This window comes from Crinia signifera, chromosome 11, assembly GCF_055691185.1.
Source record: "Crinia signifera chromosome 11, ASM5569118v1, whole genome shotgun sequence".
Lineage (NCBI taxonomy): Eukaryota > Metazoa > Chordata > Amphibia > Anura > Myobatrachidae > Crinia > Crinia signifera.
Genome location: NC_139227.1, coordinates 33,276,730 through 33,298,219, shown reverse-complemented (window position 1 = coordinate 33,298,219; position 21,490 = coordinate 33,276,730). Strand labels below are relative to the sequence as shown.

At 47.0% G+C, this 21,490-nt stretch overlaps 1 protein-coding gene across 1 annotated transcript in view; it reads right to left on the bottom strand.

Moving 5' to 3' along the window:
- The window catches only part of CRISPLD2 (cysteine rich secretory protein LCCL domain containing 2), a 52,917-nt gene extending 47,563 nt beyond the window's left edge, over positions 1–5,354 (bottom strand). The window contains exon 1 of the mRNA XM_083164659.1: positions 5,225–5,354. The gene's annotated coding sequence lies outside the window, so the exon portion shown is untranslated. The remainder of the gene's footprint in view (positions 1–5,224) is intronic.
- Positions 5,355–21,490: the final 16,136 nt, after the last annotated feature.

Sequence of the window (21,490 nt, the reverse complement as noted above, 5' to 3'; positions counted from 1 at the left end):
TTTCCTAGAGAACAGAAATATTTGGGGGCAGGAGAAGGGCAGTGATACCCCACAGAGTACACGCGAACATAGGTGGTCTTCCTGTAGCACATATCTTCTCTCCCCTTGGAACCATTGAGGAGTCTGAACACCGCTACAGGCAGCTGCTGCTCCCTATCCTCCGCAGGCCCTTTCTGGGTTATAAATCTGTAAACAGATCTAATGCTGGATATGGTCAGGGGGGAAAGTGTAACATTCCAAAACCATCAACGGCCTTAACCCTATGTTCAGCACATTCCCTGGACTGACCGTACTTCCCATCCTGCAGAGGGTCCTTATTCCAACGTGCCAATCCCTGTGCGGCGGGTGTGTAATCAGCACCACGGACCAATCAGATCATCACTGTGTGTGTGGCCATTGTACATAGCTTCCAGCAGTCCCCATTGTCTGGCCCCAGAGAGTACAAGTTTGTCCCTTGTAAGGTCTTTGCTTTACAGCATTGCCCCACTGCACAGTACAACCTCCACCTCCCTATTCTAAATGCATACCCTCCAACATGACCCATTCCATAAGGTACAAAATGTTCTGCTTCTGGACTTAATTTAGGATTGCCTTCACCTGTGCTGGATCACCGTTATCATCACTGAACTAGTTCAACACAGGTGACTGCAATTATCAATTAAGATGGAAGTCCAGAAGCAGTGCATTTGTACCTAATGAAATGGGTCATGTTGGAGGGTATTTAAAAGGGGCAGACTAGATGGGCCAAATGGTTCTTATCTGCCGTCAAATTCTATGTTTCTATGTGAATGCAGGACATAATCCGAACATCTATTCACAAACTCTGGGTTTCATAATGCCAGGAGAATCTAAATGACAGAAAATGCAAGGCTGGATGATAAGAGTTGTAGTACTCATATGTAAGGATATATGTAAACTTAGGGCCTGATTCAGGCCTGTTTGCTAGGCTGTGTATGTTCGCAGCCTAGCTAACAGATATACACCGGGTGAAAATCATTTGCTGGTCTCTCACCATCGAATTAATTTTCACCCGTTCACTAATAAAAGTCAGTCTAGACCAGGGTTGCCTACTTCCTTCCAGCCAGTGGCAAGGGGGGCGGGGCAACTGACAGGGCAGGATGGGGGCGGGGTGGCGGTCAGTGTCGGGCATGGTCAACGCGATCACGTCCTCGTGGCCACACCCCCAGCGTGCAATGCCGGTATTTCAGGCATTGCATAGCGGGGGGGGGGGCTACAAAGACGCAAATCGGGTCATTTGCTCACATGGACATGGGGGGTGGGGGGGGGGAGGGCAGGGGGCGTGCGTGGGTGGCTGCCCGATTCTGGGAGGCTTGCCTACATTTTTGGGGGGCCGGGAGGTTGGCCAGATTTCCGGGACTACTGACTTTTATTATGCCTGCAGATCGGCAAAATTGTATTGGGTGCTGATGCCAGCCGCCTGTTCCAAGCAGCCATAGACACTCCTACGTCTGCAGAGATACGCCCAGGGTTTTAATGGGGACGTCCATAAAATGCTGGGCGTTCCCCTGCTTCTGTACCCTGCCCGCCCCTCCTGGAATGAACGTCCCGGCAAGTGTGAATCTCGCCATTTAAAAAAAAAACATAACATTGAAAAGGGTACATTGGCCCAGATGTATCAAGCTTCAAAAAGTGATAAAATAGAGAGTGATAAACAGCCAGCCAATCAGCTCCTAAGATTTATGTCACAGGTTGTGTTTGAAAGATGGCTGGTAAGAGCTGATTGGCTGGCCGTTATTACTCTCCATTTTATCACTATTTGAAGCTTGATACATCTGGCCCTATATCACAAGGCAGCCATTCTACATACCCTGAGTGCACCGGGGCGTCTGCTGATATTTCATCTCACTCCTATCCATCCATATGCAGCATAGTAACTAGAACCTCGCCGATATTGGTGACAGCAGGGACTTGGCGGGGCACTGGCATCAGCAAGTGTATTACACCCTTGCTGATGCTGGGGGGATGTGAGCGGCAGTGGGGGCCATGCTGCATGGAGGGGGCCATTATCTATACACGGGATCATGCATCGTTAACAAAATTCACTGTTGTACACACTTAGGGGGGTATACAATCACCAGCGACCATCTCCCGACGGGGGAGATGGCCGCTGGGCCCTATTCAATGCTGTCTTCCTCGACAATAGGGTGGGAAATCCCGGGATCAGGATCGGCGGGATCCCGGGATTTGGCCCTTAAAACGCTGGGATTTCAATCCCGGGATTAGAGTTTCCAATCCCGGGATTTCGGGATTAGACTGCGCATGTGCAGTCTAATGCCGGGCAGTGTCTGAGCGTGTGCTCAGACGCTGCCCGGTTTCTTCCTTCCCCGGCAGTGTGGCTCTGCGCAGCGTGATGAGGCCAGAGGTCACGCTGCGCAGGCCAAGCAGCTGCATAGACCCGTCCTGGCCTGGGCGCAGCATGACTTCATCCCCCCCCCCGCCCGCCTGCCTACCCACCCGCGGCTTCACTATGTGGCCGCTCACTTACCCGCCCGCCTCCAGGCATCAGTGATCGGCCGCCCACCCTCCCGGCCGCACCGCACATGTAATTAAATATGCGGGGCAGCCGGGGCGGGTTTTTTTTAATCCCGGGATCAGGGGAAAAAATGCTCCGGGATTGGCAACCCTACTCGACAGCATTGAACAGGGTAACTCGGCAGAACTGCTGACAAGTGTCAAGCTTTCGGCTGCAGCTCGCCTCTGCCTGGCCGCAGCTTGCCGCCACGCCCCCTTCTGGCCCCGCTGCAGGCGGGACATTGAATCCTACCTGCGGTTTCTCGGTCGACAGCCGTGACCCCAGATTGAATACCCCCCTAAAAGATATAATATATGGGGCTTCACGCATGGGTTTCCCTGATGCCTTAAGGACAATTGCAGTGAGAGTAAAACCTAGTAAATACAGAACAGGTTCTGTTTCAGCTGGTAAAGATCATTCCTTTGTCTGTAACACCAGCAGGAAATTATATGCGGCCGGCATTCAGATCCTGCTCTCAGACTAATGAAACCTAAAACTGGTTGCCACAGGTTACAGCGCATGACCACTCACTGCAAGAGGAGATTTAATAAACCCCATAAGATACTGTAGGTGTCCATGACTGTCCTTCTCAGTAAGGGGAGTTGTAGACTGAGGTTATTTCCACTTCATTTGTTTGCAAAAATAACTTCAAATGTTTTGGATGTAAAAAGGATTACTTATAGATATCTATATAGTCACATCAATAAAGATTAGCATAAATATAATAGTAAATCGGTGCCACCTGGTGGTCACATCATCCTGAAGCTTGCACTTGACCTTAATCTCAGAGTGGCACCTACTGGTCCTAGCTAAGCAGACAGGAATTACAGAGATAATCATCCACAACAAGGGAAGACCTAATGACACTTCTGTAATGTTTAGTTCTGTGCGCCCTGTATTGTTCTAATGTACGGCACGGCCAACCACTTGTGGCACCTTATAAATAACATGTAGTAATAATAATAATAATAACAACACCTTTAACAAGCAATACGGTAACACAGACACCTGCAGGTATGTCCCAGCATTACAGATCAATAAGCCTTATAGTAACTAATTGTACATAGGGGTCCATTTACTTTTTCAATGCATTATATATTTAGTAAAAAAAACAACAACTTTGAAAACAATCAACAGAGCCGTGTTCTACAGCCTATGGTCCATGTGATTTGCCCAAACTTGTGACCAATCAGGAGTCAGGAAAGTTTATCAAGGAGGAGTCTCTCCTCATCTTACCGCCCCTTTATGTAACATCCCATCATGCATTTCACACTATTATTAATTGTTTATTTATATGGTGCCATAAGGGTTCCGCAGCGCCGAACAATACGTATACTACAACTCCCAATATGTCCCACCAGGCAGGTCCACAAAAGCCAGAGATCCTGTGGCCACCTGAGTATTCTGTATAATAGGAGATCAGAGAAGATTATCAGACACAGCGGAACTTTTGGACCCTGAGGGTTGGGGGGAGGGGGTGGGGATAGCTGTCTCTGCAGAGTGGGATCAGCTGCTGGAAGTGTGATCCCAGAGCGGCAGCGGAGCAGATGTTTCATGGAATATTCTCAGTCATACAATGAATCACAGTAACCATAATACACGCCAGGTTCCAAATCTTCCTCTTCCTTCATTATCCGGAACCGAGCCATGAGAACATGTCTAACCACAGGGAAAAATTATACACCCACACATATATACATACAACACCCCCAACACAATGAAATGGGTTCATAGGGCTAGGTGTGTCTATGCCCTCTTCAGAAGTTATTTCCAGGTAACTTCAATCAGTTATTATGAACTGTCCACCGGGGGCGCTGTCACCTGGGAGTCGGTGGGTAAGACTTGGCACAGCAGCTCAGACACAGTCCTCAGGGCTTGGAGTGTATTATCTCCATATATACCCTGCTGAGCAGTGATAGGACATGATGTAGGATAAAACCCCTAATCCTGCACAGATATATGTGCCCCACGGTGATGGAATCCAGGGGAGAATAAGGCGATAGAAGTCTCTGTATGTATCATTGCCAGCAATATCCCAGGAATGTGTCAGCCGGCTTCCCAGAGAATTAAAGGGAAATTTATAAACTGGGTTTATTGTTACTTTCATTTTATAGAGACATGTAATACCTCAGCTATTTACTATCCCGTAAACCTATAAAGCCTGCTTCCCCTCACTCCAATGTATCCCTTCCATTTAACCAATTCTTCCCGGTAGGAGCTGGCCCCAAATCCACTGGGAGACGAGGAGCTGGCCCAGGTGCCTTGTATTCAGCACCTGTCCAGGTGAGGGTGCTATGATTGGGCACGGGATAGAGGACACTTACCCCCCTGAGCTGGTCCACACCACAGAAGGATAGAGAATAGTGTCACATATAAATGACTATCCCACTGCCATCGGATGTCGGATTCTGACTGCCTAGAACTTGCAAAGGAATTGTTGCTTCCACACATTACTCAGTCCCAGAAGAAAACTTTGGTAGGAAATAAACTGATTGGGAGAAAGTCAGAGAGATCTGATCTACATACAGGAGAGCAGCAAAGCTTGACCTTTTCAGCTAATGCATGGACTACAGCTCTCAGTATGCCTAGCCATCAGCTGGGAGTGGTAGTGTACAAAGCACACATTGACCTAGGTCCTAATATACTAACAGCATTGCAACAAGTCAGCAAAGTAGAATGAGAAGATCCTACCTTATACTGTGCGGAGAGGTTGGAGCTTTGGGACAGTAGTTGCTGGGTGGATTCATTCAACTGCAGGCTGGCTCACTCTCCCTCCTATATATACTCCTGAAGTGCCTGGGAAGAGGGGGCGGCACACCAGAGCCTGCAATTCTCCTGCTCCTGGCAATGTTCCCCTCACTGACGAAATGAAGAATGTCACTACAAGCAGCCAGATAGCAGCAAGTCCAAGGCAAGGTTACTTAGAGCCGTCTGCCTGTGGGTGCTCGGTAACTTGGCCTGAGGGGTAAGGTCAGTCTGGGCAGCTACAGGTCAGAGAGGGTGGGGCAGGAGCGGCTCCAGTATCTGATGCTGTAGGGACTCTTGTAGGAGCTAGTGCTGGGCATCACATACACATCATTAGGGTTCTCTGGTCTCTTACTAACACTCTACACATGGTGCAGGGAATGCCAACACCGTGCTGCCCAGGCCAGAGGGGACAACTCCTTATAAGTCCGCGGCAGCCACCGTACAGCTCACATTAAGTGGCACTAAGTGTTTTTCCAGGGCAGATTTATCAAATGGCTAGAAAGGTATTGGCAGGGGTGGGTGTAAACGCTGCTTTAGGATGCCAACAACAGAGGCGTCTATGCAAAAATTGTTTGATGTTTGTTGTTTATGCACATATGACCTGTGACCAGCTGGGTCTAAGCGGAAAGTTAAGCACTACCGGGCTGGGCCAGTACCAAAGTAGCTTATTGGGCTTGCACACGGGGGGCACACAGCGCTGCACAGCGTAATCATTATGGCCCCTACACACGGAGCGATATCGGGGCATTTTCTAAGTGATCTAGTCTAATTAAGTCAGATCGCTTAGAAAATGCCCTGAAATTGCCCTGTGTGTAGGCCCTATGTTTTCCCAGCCATTGCTCATTTGATAAATTGCAGAGATAGGTGATATTCACAACAATGAGCTGCTGCTGAGCATTAGGGGAAGACTCGAGGGGACGACGTTATTAGGGGAACTTGGGAATAGGTCAGATGTAGGATATGCACAACCACCTCTGCTAAATCTCATGTGAAACTATGGGGGTTATTCACACCTGATCGCTGGGCTGATAATTTGCACAGAGGGGACGCGGATTACTTCACAGGTATAGGCGTCCCCTCACCACGCTTCGGGCTCGGTGGCTCGCCACACTTTATAAAATCAACTCCATGCCGACGTGGATAGTGGGGGTATGAAAAGGTCGGTCGGACGCGTACCGCGTCCCCTCGCGGGGCTCGATGTGCTCGCCATGCTTCGGGGTGGCGTGGATAGTGGAATTAACAAGGTCGACAGCTGTTACGTCGACTAGTGTCATTGTGTACAGGTTTAAGAGTGTTTTGCACAGTGCACCCCTATGTACCCCTATACCCAACTAAATTCAGACGCTTTAGCGTCTAAATTTAGATGCCCCCTTCTTAGCGGTTTCCAGTGAGTCTGGATTTAGACGCTTTAGCATCTAAATTTTAGCGTGTGCCGGGGTGTCTAGTTTAGAAGCCCCGTATTCGTTAGCGGTGTGCCGGGGTGTCCAGTTTACATGCCTCCGTTGTCAGCGGTGTGCAGGACTGTCTATTTCACTGTGGAACCACAAGTACCACAGTGACTTGTCAGCGCTGGGCAGCGCGTGCTGCTGCTGCCAGCGCTACGCTGATAACGTAGATTACATATGTAAAACAGCCACGCGCACAGTTAAACACAGAGTCTGGCAAGCTGCCAAGTTTCAAACACAGACTGTGCGCGCGGTGGCGCCGTGAAACTACACAATTACCCACAATTTTACTACAAACTGTACGCATGCCCAGTTGAATGATTATCGCTCAGCCTGCAAATTTGCAGCCGTGCAATCAGATCTGAATAATCCCCTATGATTATACTGTGTTAATGCAGACAGTTGTTAGAGGGACCGGGTAAAAAACACAATGGTCCGGAACCTGGACTGCCAGTCTAGACCAGCCCCATGCAGCAATCTCTGCCACCGTGGAGCTTGTAGTGCGCCTTTCATCTGTCCGTCCACATCAGTGGGATGTCCCGTTTAGTAGGGGTGTAGCAAAACCCGTAACGGTCCTGACCATACGGGAAGGCTGTAATCTCTCCCTCCTCAATGACAGCTGTCGCAGGAACCCCTCAGGTGGGACACCCCCCGCAGATGGGGGCGCGAACTACAAGCTCTATACTCTGTTGCTATTGAAAACTGCCCCTCAAAAAATGGCCGCCTCCTCTAGCATCCTCAAAAACTGTCTGTTGTATGGTGGCAGACATTTTTTGAAGGTCAGTTTTCAATAGCAGCAGGAGGCAGGAGGAGAGCCGGGACCGCAGACAAGTACATCTGCAGGTCCCGGCCAAAGAGGCGGCAGGTCCCGGCAGTGGCATAACAATAGCCCCTCAATGCTAACCATTACACCATCCATGCTGCAATGAAGCCACGCATCTTATATGCTGCATATGTGTCCATATGTATATAGCTGATGTGTAATCCTTGATAGCCGGGCTGTGACTTTAACCACACATGAATTACTTTAACTATGTACAAAGCAGCATATGAAGCACAACATGTTGCCAGTCATCATGTGACTTGTAGCGCCCCCCCCCCCCCCCCCCCCCTCGGCTAACTGACCACAACTCTGCCACCTGGACACATCACAGCTACACTGATGATGTGCAGCTGATACAAGTAACATTCTCCGTCTCAGTGTAATACTACATGTGGGGGTCTCTTTACTGAGAACCTGCTATTAAATTCACTGTTGGTGCGTACTTCAGAGACGGTCGGTTTAGAAGAGAGACCAGTGAACATCTTGTGAACAAAGAAGAAAAAGAAATCAGTTTATTTAGGACGCACCCCTCATCCACATAATCTCATTGAGACTTTTTTTTTTTTTAAAACATACCTAAAACTAGGTGTATATTTTATTGATATATATTTTTTTAGTGAACATTTGATAATTTCTCCCTTATTGAGTTTTCGGTTCCTCTGCGTCCATTGTGTCTCCAGAGGACCGTCCGGCAATGGTCAGATCTCACCTGGTCAGATGCTATATCACTCACTTGTCACTCATTGCTGCAGACCCTCTGGCTTCATTATCCCATACACCTGTACAGAAGGGACAGGACAAGCTGTAAAAAGGAGAGGACACACCTACAGAGAGAACAACGACAATGCGCATGGCCATAAACAAAGGAGATACTTGTGCTACCCCAGAATGAGAGATTGTTCTCCAGAGAATTCTTCCTGGCAAAGTACTCTCTGCAGTACTTATGAGGATGGGGGTATCCAGGTGATAGGGACACTCTCAATGGGTTGACAGGTACTATGTCGGCATTGACAGACTAGGTCGACATAAACAAAAGGCCAACATGGCACTGGTTGACATGAGTTTTTCATGATTTTTATTACTTTGGACTTTTTCGATCTACATGGACTACGATAGGGAATGGGAAAGTATGCAGAGCGTATAAGTAATGGAGCGAGGGTCTGCGCTACACTAATTGGGGACCCATGTCGACCTTTTGCTTGTGTTGACCTTTATTCAATGTCAATCTTGTGCCTGTCAAATTTTTTGTGTCGACATAGACAAGGTCAACCCATTGATCCACACCCCCAGACTGTACACTGCCTACCACTGAGGGCTCTATATCATCTAGGCCAGCCACAAGCAGAGGTCTTTAAATGATATCAAACAATCTGTGCCCATGGATAAAGTGCCCTCTACCCCCATTCCCCCTCCCATTATGAGGAGTCAGGGTCAGTAGTAGGGACCCCCCCCCCCCCCTCCATACTTTATAAGGGGACATTGGTCACAGAAAGGAGTGTGGCCACACAATAGTAGCCCAAATTCAATTTACTCCACACAGTAGCACAATCGTATTCACATAACACTGCATGTAGTGTCCCTGATGTATATTACATCACATACTGTAGCATCTCCCCTTAGTAGTGCCGCTTTTTCACAATACATTACAAAAATGATACCCCTTATACAGAAGTGCCAAGTATACCCATAATGGCCACAGTAGTAGTGCCCCTTTTATATATAATGCCCATAGTAGTGCTACTTATGCACATAATGCCCACAGAAGTGCCAATTATACCCGTAATGCTCACAGTAGTAGTAGTGCCCCTTATACATAATCCCATAGTAGTAGTGCTGCTTATATACATAATGCATACAGTAGTAGTAGTGCCCCTTATACATAATCCCATAGTAGTAGTGCTGCTTATATACATAATGCATACAGTAGTAGTAGTGCCCCTTATACATAATCCCATAGTAGTAGTGCTGCTTATATACATAATGCATACAGTAGTAGTAGTAGTAGTAGTATTAGTAGTAGTGCCCCTTATACATAATCCCATAGTAGTAGTGCTGCTTATATACATAATGCATACAGTAGTAGTAGTAGTAGTATTAGTAGTAGTGCCCCTTATACATAATCCCATAGTAGTAGTGCTGCTTATATACATAATGCATACAGTAGTAGTAGTGCCCCTTATACATAATCCCATAGTAGTAGTGCTGTTTATATACATAATGCATACAGTAGTAGTAGTGCCCCTTATACATAATCCCATAGTAGTAGTGCTGCTTATATACATAATGCATACAGTAGTAGTAGTGCCCCTTATACATAATCCCATAGTAGTAGTGCTGTTTATATACATAATGCATACAGTAGTAGTAGTGCCCCTTATACATAATCCCATAGTAGTAGTGCTGCTTATATACATAATGCATACAGTAGTAGTAGTGCCCCTTATACATAATCCCATAGTAGTAGTGCTGCTTATATACATAATGCATACAGTAGTAGTAGTGCCCCTTATACATAATCCCATAGTAGTAGTGCTGCTTATATACATAATGCATACAGTAGTAGTAGTGCCCCTTATACATAATCCTATAGTAGTAGTGCTGCTTATATACATAATGCATACAGTAGTATTGTCTCTTCTACATATAATTCCCACAATACTGCAAATTATGCCCATCTCTTCCTGAATATCTCTCTGGCACAGTGGTGTCAAACTCATCCAGCTGTTGTGGAACTACACGTCCCAGCATACCCTGCCACAGATTTTATATAATGGATTGCTAAAACTTTGGCAAGGCATGCTGGGAAGTGTAGTTCCATAACAGCTGGAGGGCCATGAGCAGCTTTCCCACCTCTCTGTGTCTCTGCAGCCCCCTCTCACCTTGTCTTCAGCATACACTCAGCCTGCTCCTCTAAGATGGCATGACTTCACGTGGGCGAGGTGGCTGCAGATCGTCAGTGCCACTATAGCCGCTGGCATCATCTACTGACGATGCTGTGGGGCGGCCTTTCTGTTGGAATTACTTGCAGGGCTGGGGAGGAGGTGGAATTAGTTCCATCTATGATTACAGGCGATGGAACTCAATTGCACCCCGTTCCCCCTGCCGGTGCCCAACCAAACCTACCATGGTATAGACTAGTTGTACTTATTCTGATTTTCCTACTTACAGGTTAATAAATGTAGTTAGCAGTGGCATAAACCCCTGTTCAGTCCAGTTAAAAGAGCCAAACAAAACAAAACAAATCTTAATTAAGGAAAACTGCAGATAAAAAGGGGCAGATGTATTAAGCTTTAACAAGAGATAAATCAAGGGTGATAAGGAGAGATAAACGAGCAGCCAATCACCTGCTAACTACCATGTTACAGGCTGTGCTTGAAAAAAGTCAGTAAGCAGGTGATTGGCTGGATGTTTATAGCTCTTTATCACCCTTGCATTTATCTCTGGTTAAGGCTTAATACATCTGCCCCATTTATTGAAAAATCACAAGGGGTACAAAATATGACAACAAATATGAAATAAATCAGCACAGATATATCAGAACTTCCAAATCACGTTTTTATTTTTTAAACCACAATTTCTTATCTTTATCGCACATGTTTATATCTTTGAGAGGAGAGGTTATACACATCCTCCTTTTTTAGTGAATGTATAAATAAACGTTACATTTTAGAAAACAATTTACTCGATTAGTTGAACGGATCACATAACTATTCCCAGTGTGCACCCAGAATATCTCTATCTCTTTTCCTTCCCCATTACACAGTTAAAAGAGCCAAAGTATTAAAATACGGCCAGCAGAGGGCACAACACCCACTGTGAGCCATCACTTCTGCCTGGTTGGAGCACCTCAGATACTCTGTATTGTTTGTGAGTCTACAGTAACAGATGCTAATGATTTGTAAGCATCATCTTCCCTGGAAATGTTTAAATGTGTCTCTAATAAAACAAGAGCGATCCTAGGGGACTGTGCCCTGTAGATGAACGGAATCACATGCATGTGTTGTTATCCCCACGTCACCTGCCTCCCTAGCTTCTTATGGTTACTGGAACCAATTGTGTCAGCAGATTCCCCTATATGCAGTGAGTTGTCGTTCATCTAGCCGGGGATCTGTACAACTGCTGCTGTGCTGTGTCAGCATCAGGGGAGCACAGGCGCAGCGGTGATTGGTTAGAGGTGCTGATATTTGGTGGTTCTTTAACAAGATTGTCTCCCCTTTAAACTTCAAAACATTCTCTAATTGTAGACAAACAAAATAATACTTGTCAACTTCTGAAACAAGAAATCTGAGATTACAGCAAGATGCTCCACGCGAAGCACAGATTCTGCGTCTGGCTGACTTGAAGTTTCCATTTCACCTGGTTTCAATCAACCACGGAACCTGTGCAATATTATTATTCACGTGTCCCCAGATGATCTGGTAACTCAGTTTGGCTATGAACAAGTGTCAGAAAACAAGTGTGCCGGCCTCTTTCCCAAAACAGTTCTCCCAGCCAATCCACCCTGGGCCCCTGGCAAATGTTACCGACAAGTGGGCAAGGAGTATTGAGAGATACACAGGGGTAGATGCAGTGTTTTCCTGTTCTACCAGCGCTTGGAGATGACATCACGATGTCCCACCCTGCTAGTTCCCTGGGTCACATACTTATTGCCTCCTTTGCACGATGTGTCCAAAACACCTGTCTATAGGAAGCCACCAGGGTGCATTTTGCATTTGATATATCGCATGCAAAATGGCCGCATGCTTACTGCCATCCAGAAGGTTCCCGGGCAGTTCAGGGGAATTTTTATGTGACTTTTCCCTCCGAGAAGTTGCATAAGTGAATGACGGCCTTTAATTCAAACCGTAATTTCACCAGAAAGCAGAACAGACTCTACTCAATGTTGTGAAACAATGATGAACCTCCAAATGAACATCAATGACCCCTGACCCTGTGTGTGTATGACGTGTATCACACGCAGCATTTCCCCAAAGCAAGGCTACCAAACGGTCAGTCACTCCCTGTCTGCTCAGTGACAGAATCCCTCTCTCCCTAAAATTCTATTTATAGAAGTCTCAATAATGCACAATCTTCATGTTAATGTGAAATCATGGCTTTCTGCATCCTGTAAGGCGCATTAGTAATAACCACATACAGTATGAGATGTAAACCAGTAAGTAGGAATTGTGTAATAGGGCCGGTGATACAATGAGGAGGCTGGGCCAACACACTGCATTGTAGTGAGGACAGAACGTGCAGTGATATCCCAGCAATGGGGACAGTTTGCATCTGACTCCCAGGGGTAAATTTGCAAAGATGAGAATTCTATTAAATATGGTGTTGCCCATAGCAACCAGAGTAAAAGCAGTGGTATATGGTGATAACTCAACACCCTAGTTCCAGGGTATATTGTGGTCAGGCCTTACAAGGGCCCAGGTTATGCTCCCAGTTTCCTATCTGCAATGATGCCTATCCCAAATATGATTCAGCCGCGGCAGCGGTGACGCCAATTGTCTGCCTGTTCTTATGCTGATTTACTGGGGTCATTAGCAGGGAAACCTCATTTTTCTCTGGGGACGGACCGTCTGCACAACATGCATCCAGGAATCTCTGCCGTTCCCAGACAGCGGCTCTCTGACCAATCCTGACGCACGATGCCCCCAATATCTTCACAGAATACAGATGCCAGATGACTGACACTTGTTGCAGTGATTGCAATGTATTCTCCATTGTGCATACATCCTTTCATGTATTGCTTTTAGTAGTGATAACTAGTATTACTTGTCACATCCACCATGGCGTTTGCCCAAGATCCCTGTACTGTGCCCAGCCCTGGACCCTCTAGGTCACGGGTGTCAAACACAAGGCCCGCGGGCCAAAACCGGCCCGCCAGACCTCTTCATGTGGCCCGCGCAATCTAGAGTCTAGATCCACTTTACATTGGCTGCCTGGGGTGGAATGAGGGACCGGGCTAATGGAAAAGCGCTCGCCGGGTTCTCCCCCTCACCTGCCCGGCTCGTGTCCCACTCGTCACCGGAGAGACGCCGCGTCACACTCCCTCCTCCACGTGTCTGCCGCGTCACTCTCCTGCGCCTCGCGCACCCGGCCACTAGTCTCCGACTCTCTCCTCTCGGCACAACACAGCAGCCAGCACGGACGGAAACGAACGCCACAGTCTCCAACGTCAGACCTTGCGTCTGGTACACTCAGCAGCAGGTACCTTTATGCAACTATGGAGCTCGAGAGACGGGGGTTTTCAGCGGCTCAGTGTATAGATCAGGATATTAATCCAGGGAGCTCTCTCCCCACACTCCTCACTCCCGCCTCGCCGTGGCCACGCCCCCAGACTTCACAAGTGGTGTTTTAATAGTTCTGCTTTTAATAGAGCTAGCATTCTGACACAGCATGTAAACATTAGTCACATTAATTGGATATCTACATAGTATTTATATACTCTCAAGGTGCTTGATTTCCAGCATGGGGGTGCAGGGGGGGGTCCCCGGTAAATACCAACCAAAGATGAAGTCTCTGGAATTTTTGGTTTTAGGTGGGAGTATGGGATTGGTTTGTACTATGATGCCAACATACAACCGGCCCTTTGAGGGTGACCAAACTGCTGATGCAGCCCCCAATGAATTTGAGTTTGACACCCCTGCTCTAGGTGCACTAGAAACCATGGCGCTCACCTCTGCTATGTCTCTGGCTCCACTGGGGTACATGTGGCCGTGTTGTCATAGCGTGGTGACACTGGTGTATTGTGCTCCAGCTCCATGCAGGACATGAGTAGCAGATCGCCATGTGTGTTTGTGCCTGGTCTGTGTCTGTGTAAAGGCCGGTGCTTGTGCAGCTGCGTACAATCAGGGCTTCCCAGCCTCTCCTGCACAGCTCCGCCTCCCTCTCTGATTGCCTGACCAATCCCAGCACAGCTCACCTGGTAAGTACTGGCTGCTCAGGCTAGTCCAGGAGTCAGTACAATGATGTCGATCCCGTAGCATCATTGCTCCTACCTGGCTCTGTAGTACTCACTACAATCCTGAGCTTCCGCTCTCACCTGGCTCTGTAGTTCCCACTACAATCCTGAACTTCCCCTGGAGAAGATCCTGCTGGCCGTTTACTGCATCAAGTACCACCGGACTCTGCTTACCGCCTATGTAGACAGCGAGGTCAGATCCTCAAAGGGGTCTCACCTTGCTATACTCCCGACGGTCACTTCCAAAGGTTACCTCTGGCAGCAGCCACGACCATAAACTGCAAGGATTCCTCTTCTCCAGTTATCTTCATTTATTATCTTCAAATCATCATCTACATCACCCAATCATCCAATCTACTAACCTTCATCCAATCTTCAAATCCTCATCCAATCCGCAACCAATCATCCAATCTTCAAATCATCATCCACATAACCCAATCATCCAATCTTCCAACCTTCATCCACATCATCCAATCTTCCAACCTTCATCCAATCTTCCAATCTGCAATACAATCTTCATTCGTTCGTCAAGTCATCCAATCTTCCTTCTGCAACCCTTAGTTACTACTCCGGTTTATATTCTATTCCACTCTTCAAATTATATTGCAATATTCTTCAAGGACCAAGCTTCATCATCTATTATAATAACTTACTGGACAATTGACTTTATATTTGCATACTTGCCATATACAGTTTTTATCATCATTATCAGTGTCTGCAATATCTTCATTAAATTCATTATATTTTATCCTCCTTGTTTCACTCCCTTCTGTCGTGGATGCAACCACCATACGTTAAGCACCCAGCCTCCGTCACTCTCCAGCTGGTGCTTCTAAGAGCGTGACATTACTATTATAGCTGCCGCGTGTTGGGTATGCCTCAGCATGACAAGTATCCACGGTACACAGCAGGCTATTCACATGGATCAGCAGTGAGGGAGCACCTGTAGGAATATTCTCCCACAGTAGAAACAAACCAGGGAGATGGAGACAGGCAGAAGATAGTGCAAATATCTTCTTAAAACTGGTATTTTAATATAGGAATGCACGTACAATAGGCAGACATGTAAAATCGCATGACACATAATATCCATGGCAAAACAGCAGGCAGAAAGGTTGGCCAAAGGTGATCTCACTGTCCAAGCGTCCAGTCCGGAACAGGGTGCAGGCAGAGAGTGGCAACGATCCCAATCAGTCAGCAGTTAGCCAAAGGATATAGCTGTGTCCAGAAAAGCAAATCTTCTGTCCACAAATTGAGTGGCTATCTATTTATGCACTAGGAACCATTAAAATCACTATGGGGGGGTGCCCTAACATCTGCTCCCCAGCTCCGCCGCACATCGCCACCCATCGCCTGCATAATTATCGCATATGCAGTAACATATGCAATAATTATGGCAAAGGACAGCTCTTGCGTTAAGAGCTGTCCTTTGCGATAGACCCGCTGACTCCCCTCCCTCCTTTACCCGGCGCTGCTGCTGCGCCGGGCTCTCCTCCTCCCTGCACCCGGAAGAGGATCAGCGCAGGGAGGAAGAGGTCACAGGTCCAGGCAGCACAGAGCTGAGAGGGGGGTCGGTGCGGGGCGGCGGTGGGTCGGTGCGGGGGCAGCGGAGGGTTGCGGTAGAAGCCCATTGGCTTCTATGGGGCATCGCCAGCTTACAGCATCCCAAAATGCAGTAAAAACCCCGATAACGGGGTTTTTACCGCATTTTTAGCTTAGAGCATCTCCCCCTAAGAATGTATCCTCTCCAATCACTAGTAACCAGTGACATCACTGAGAATGCAGCCTATCATTTTACTAGTAGCCAGCGACATCACTTAGACTGCAGCGTATGCAGTCATTAGGAATGAATGGGTCACTGAGAATTAAGCCTACTTATTTATTTATTTGGTACTTGTGAGTTATCTGGACGCCCGATTTTTTGATTGTATGCCTTAAGTTAAGGCATACAATCAGATGCGATGCGATGCGATGCGATATCGCATCGCATCGCATCGCATCGCATGCGACCATCGGATGCGATGACCCGATTTTTCCATAGGAATCAATGTTAAAATGATTCCTATGGAAAAAGGGGTCCTTTTCATACCCCTACTATCCAAGTGGGCATGGAGTTGGATATAAACCTGTGGCGAGCGTAGCGAGCCACCGAGCCCGAAGCGTGGCGAGCGAAGCGAGCCCCGCGAGGGGACGGTATTCCGTGTCCCCTCGCGGGGCTCGCTACGCTCGCCACGCTTCGGGCTCGGTGGCTCGCTACGCTCGCCACAGGTTTATATCCAACTCCATGCCCACTTGGATAGTAGGGGTATGAAAAGGACCCCTTTTTCCCATTGAATTCCATGTTAAAATGGACTCAGTCCATTTTAACATTGATCCCTATGGAAAAATCGGGTCATCGCATCGCATCGCATCGCATCCGATGGTCGCATGCGATGCGATGCGATGTGCCCGATCCGACCCGATTTTGAAATCGGGCGTCCGGATAACTCACAAGTACCATTTATTTACAGTTTATTATATAGCGTAGCAGATTCCGTTGGGCTTTACAATAGTAGAGAGTGATAAAACAAACTGGGTAACAACAGACAGACTTGGAGGTAGGAGGGCCCTGCTGCAAGCTTACAATCTATACTTAATCACATTACTGACAATGCAGCCTACCCATCACTGAGAATGCAGCCTATCCAGTCACATCACTGAGAATGCAGCCTACCCAATCACATCACTGAGAATTCAGCCTACTTAATCACATCACTGAGAATACAGCCTACCCAATCACATCACTGAGAATACAGCCTACCCAATCACATCACTGAGAATACAGCCTACCCAATCACATCACAGAGAATGCAGCCTACCCAATAACATCACTGAGAATGCAGCCTACCCAATCACGTTACTGAGAATGCAGCCTACCCAATCAAATCACCAAGAATGCTGCATATCCAGTCACTAGGAACCAGTGACATCAGAGTGCAGCCTAACCAGCCAGTAGGAAAAAGTGATATCACTGAGAATGAAGGGATCAGTGATGGTGACCTTGGGGATAATTTGAGGATCGTAGAGCAGACCGATTGATAAATGGCTCCTTGGAGATACAGGATGAGGGTAATCTCTGCCATCTGGAGTCCATCCCCAAATTTTGTGGCGCTGCTACATTGCTTGAAACAATGGAATGACTTTGGGGTTTATTCTGGTTTACTCCTTCTGGCAAATTCCTTCTTAGATGGACAAAACCATGTGCACTGCAGGTGGGTTAGATGTTACTTGTGCAGAGAGAGTTAGATTTGGGTGGGGGTTTACTTAAAAGTGAGATCTATATTGCAGGGTAAAAATAATGCAGCCAGTATTTACCCTGCACAGAAACAAAATAACTCACCCAAATCTAATTCTCTCTGCACATTTTACATCTACCCCCCTGCAGTGCACATGGTTTTGTCCATCTAAGAAGGAATTTGCCAGAAGGAGTGAACTAGAATAACCCCCTTTATCATGGACACAAATATGTGTGGTTAAGATCAAACACAAATAGTTAGACTAGCTATGTATGTACCAAGCTACGCAGTCTGAGAGACGTCAAACTCCCCTCTGATAAATCTTTCCTGGAGAATCCTCTGATGCAGGGAATAGCTGCTGCTGAGCCTAATAACAGTCATTACCAGAAGCAAAACAACCCAAGATGTTCACTATTCTCTATTCCTAACCGCAGGAACATACAGTATTAGTCTTATCTATTGTACAGTGATTCATAGCATTCATTCTGCATACAAGACACAGCACAGGGGGAACAAAGCACCAGCCTAATACCTTTATGAGGGGAAATACGGTGCTCAACGGGTACCATTACCCCATAATGCACTGAAGGCTTCCAGATTCTCATTTGTACTTTATTTTATATTATCATGTCATTTAGTGATGCAGCCAATGTGTCCAAGGAACAAAGTTCATGAGAAAGCAAACTATCATTGTTTAGTAAATAGCACCTGTCCAGTTCATGAATAGACTGCATTCTAAGTGATGTCACTGGTTCCTAATGAATGGATAGACCGCATTCTAAGTGATGTCACTGGTTTCTAATGAATGGATAGACCGCATTCTAAGTGATGTCACTGGTTTCTAATGAATGGATAGACTGCATTCTCAGTGACATTACTGGTTCCTAATGAATGGATGATGGATCGCATTCTCAGTGATGTCACTGGTTTTTAATGACTGGATAGACCGCATTCTCAGTGACGTCACTGGTTTCTAATGAATAGATAGACCGCATTCTCAGTGACATCACTGGTTCCTAATGAATGGATAGACTGCATTCTAAGTGATGTCACTGGTTCCTAATGAATGGATAGGCTGCATTCTAAGTGATGTAACTAGTTTCTAATGAATGTATAGGCTGCATTCTCAGTGACAGAACTGGTTCCTAATGAATGGATAGCCCGCATTCTCAGTGACGTCATTGGTTCCTAATGAATGGATAGACTGCATTCTCAGTGACATCACTGGTTCCTAATGAATGGATAGACCGCATTCTCAGTTACGCCACTTGTTCCTAATGAATGGATAGACCGCACTCTCAGTGACATCACTGGTTCCTAATGAATGGATAGACCGCATTCTCAGTGACGTCACTTGTTCCAAATGAATGGATAGACCGCACTCTCAGTGACATCACTGGTTCCTAATGAATGGATAGTGAATGAATGGATAGACTGCACTATTAGCAGAGATTGTGGGGCTGGCAAACTAGGCAGAGCATTCCCACCACTCCCTCACAGATCCAGACTCCTCTTCCTCTGCAGACCTACAGCTAATTGTCCTAGATGGAGAGGTCCATGCATTGATGGGGAGAGGGTGGCAGCACTGTTGACCAGGACACAGCCAATGGCAGGATTTCAAATTTGGCGCTGGCCATAAGCCAGTTGGATCTTGCAGAACAGCAGTCAATTGGGAGCTGCCAAATGGCTCATGTCTGGCACTAAATTCCAAATACCACTGCCAGCTCTGTCCCTCAATCCATGGTTGTCTGTCAGTGGTCCTGATCAACACTGCTGTCACCCGGACACCCTTTCGGTCTTATGCCACTGGTTCCTATTACTGGATAGGCTGAATTTTCAGTGATGTCCCTGACTCCTAGTGAGTGTGTAATCTAGATTCTCAGTGATGTCACTGGCTGTTAGTGACTGGATAGGCTGCATTCTCAGTGATGTCCATGACTCCTAGTGAATAGGTAATCTTCTTAGTGATGTCACTGGCTGTTAGTGACTAGAAAGGCTGCATTCTCAGTGATGTCCCTGACTCCTAGTGAGTTGGTAATCTAGATTCTCAATGATGTCACTGGCAGTTGATGACTGGGTAGGCTGCATTCTCAGTGATGTTACTGGCTGCTAGTAACTGGACAGGCTGCATTCACAGTGAGGTCACTGGCTGCTAGTAACTGGATAGGCTGCATTGGTAATGATGTCACTCGTGGCTAGTAACTGGATAAGTTGCATAATCAGTGTTGTCAGATTCCTAGTGAATAGATAGGCTGCATTCTGAGTAAGGCCACTGCTTCCCAGAGGATGGATAGGTTGCTCAATTGCTTTCATAGGCAGCTTGCTGTATACAGTCACATGAAATGTCTGACTTTAACACACCCTGAGCACCAGTCTTTCACCCTCTATCCTATCCCGGCTACAGGATCCTCATAGGCACATCAGTCCACCGTGGATCCTCCCTCGTGGCGTACATTGCCAATCCACCCCGGGTTCCCATATATTGTTGACTTTAATGCTTTATTCATATTAATCTAATTTGGCTCTTCACCTCTATGGGGGAATTCAAGAGTTTTGCACACCGGCAGCCACTAGATGGCACCCGATCAAGCAATTGTGTTGCGTTTAAACACACAAGGCCGCTGACATTATTATTCCATCATTTTAACAGTCTGGGAAGTAGTCTTCTATCCTTTAAGTCGAGAGAGAGATACATATCTATACTTTATTTATAGAAGACCACTTATATGTTACATTTAAATAAGCAAATAACAATGCTTCTACATCTGGGGAAACAGTTGTAATTCCTGGTAGGAATCTCACCATGTATGATCAGTGTGCCTCACCCCTCATAACATAACATTACAGCCCTCCGGCTATACACAGATGGGATGGAGAAGAGCCACGCCACCCCCCCCCCCCCCCTTAATGCACAATGACAACATAATCAATCTGAAATTTGTATTCAGTTGTTGCACGAATGCCCCAGAGGACAGACTTCCATTTAATACATCTCATTTTGTCACTTCCCACTCCCAATTGCTCCCTGGCCATCTGAAACCGATTCCCCCTCAGTCATCTCTGTAATCAGTTGCAGATTCCGTGGTAACATCCAAGCGGCTGCAAAACACACAGCATGCCCAGAACAGAGATGGGGAGACCTTGTCCAAACTGCTCCCTGCAAGTTACATAAAAGGACCCCAACCATGTGGTGCGATTATGGTCCAGATTAGATAACCGTTGGATTTTATGGTACTTGTGTAGTTTCACGGCGCCAGCGCACGCCCGCTCTAGCTTTGAATCCTGGCAGCTTGCCAAACTGCCTTACTTCTCTAAGCTACGTTTGTTAGCTGAGCGCGGGATAGTGTAGCTGCAGTTATCGTGTCCCTACAACCACCTTAGTCAGCGTAGTGTAGCGTCCCTGAAGTCTGAGGCAGCGTACACTGTTTCCGCGGACAGTGTAACGTATTCAGTCAGAGTGGTACGCAGTTAGCGTAGTCAGTCAGCTGTAGGATTGTGTGAGAGACGGACGTACATGATGGTGAACCTGACTATCTTCTCTCTGCCCCAGAAGGAGGAGGAGGCGGTGGCATTCCTGCAGGGACACCAATTCCTGCTACACACCCAGACCTGCCCCAATGGGCACCCCATATGGCTGAGTGTGAGGGAGCAGATGTGGCGCTACCATATCCGCAGCTGCCGGAAAAAGGTCAGGTCAGCGCAGTGGTTCAGTGGGTG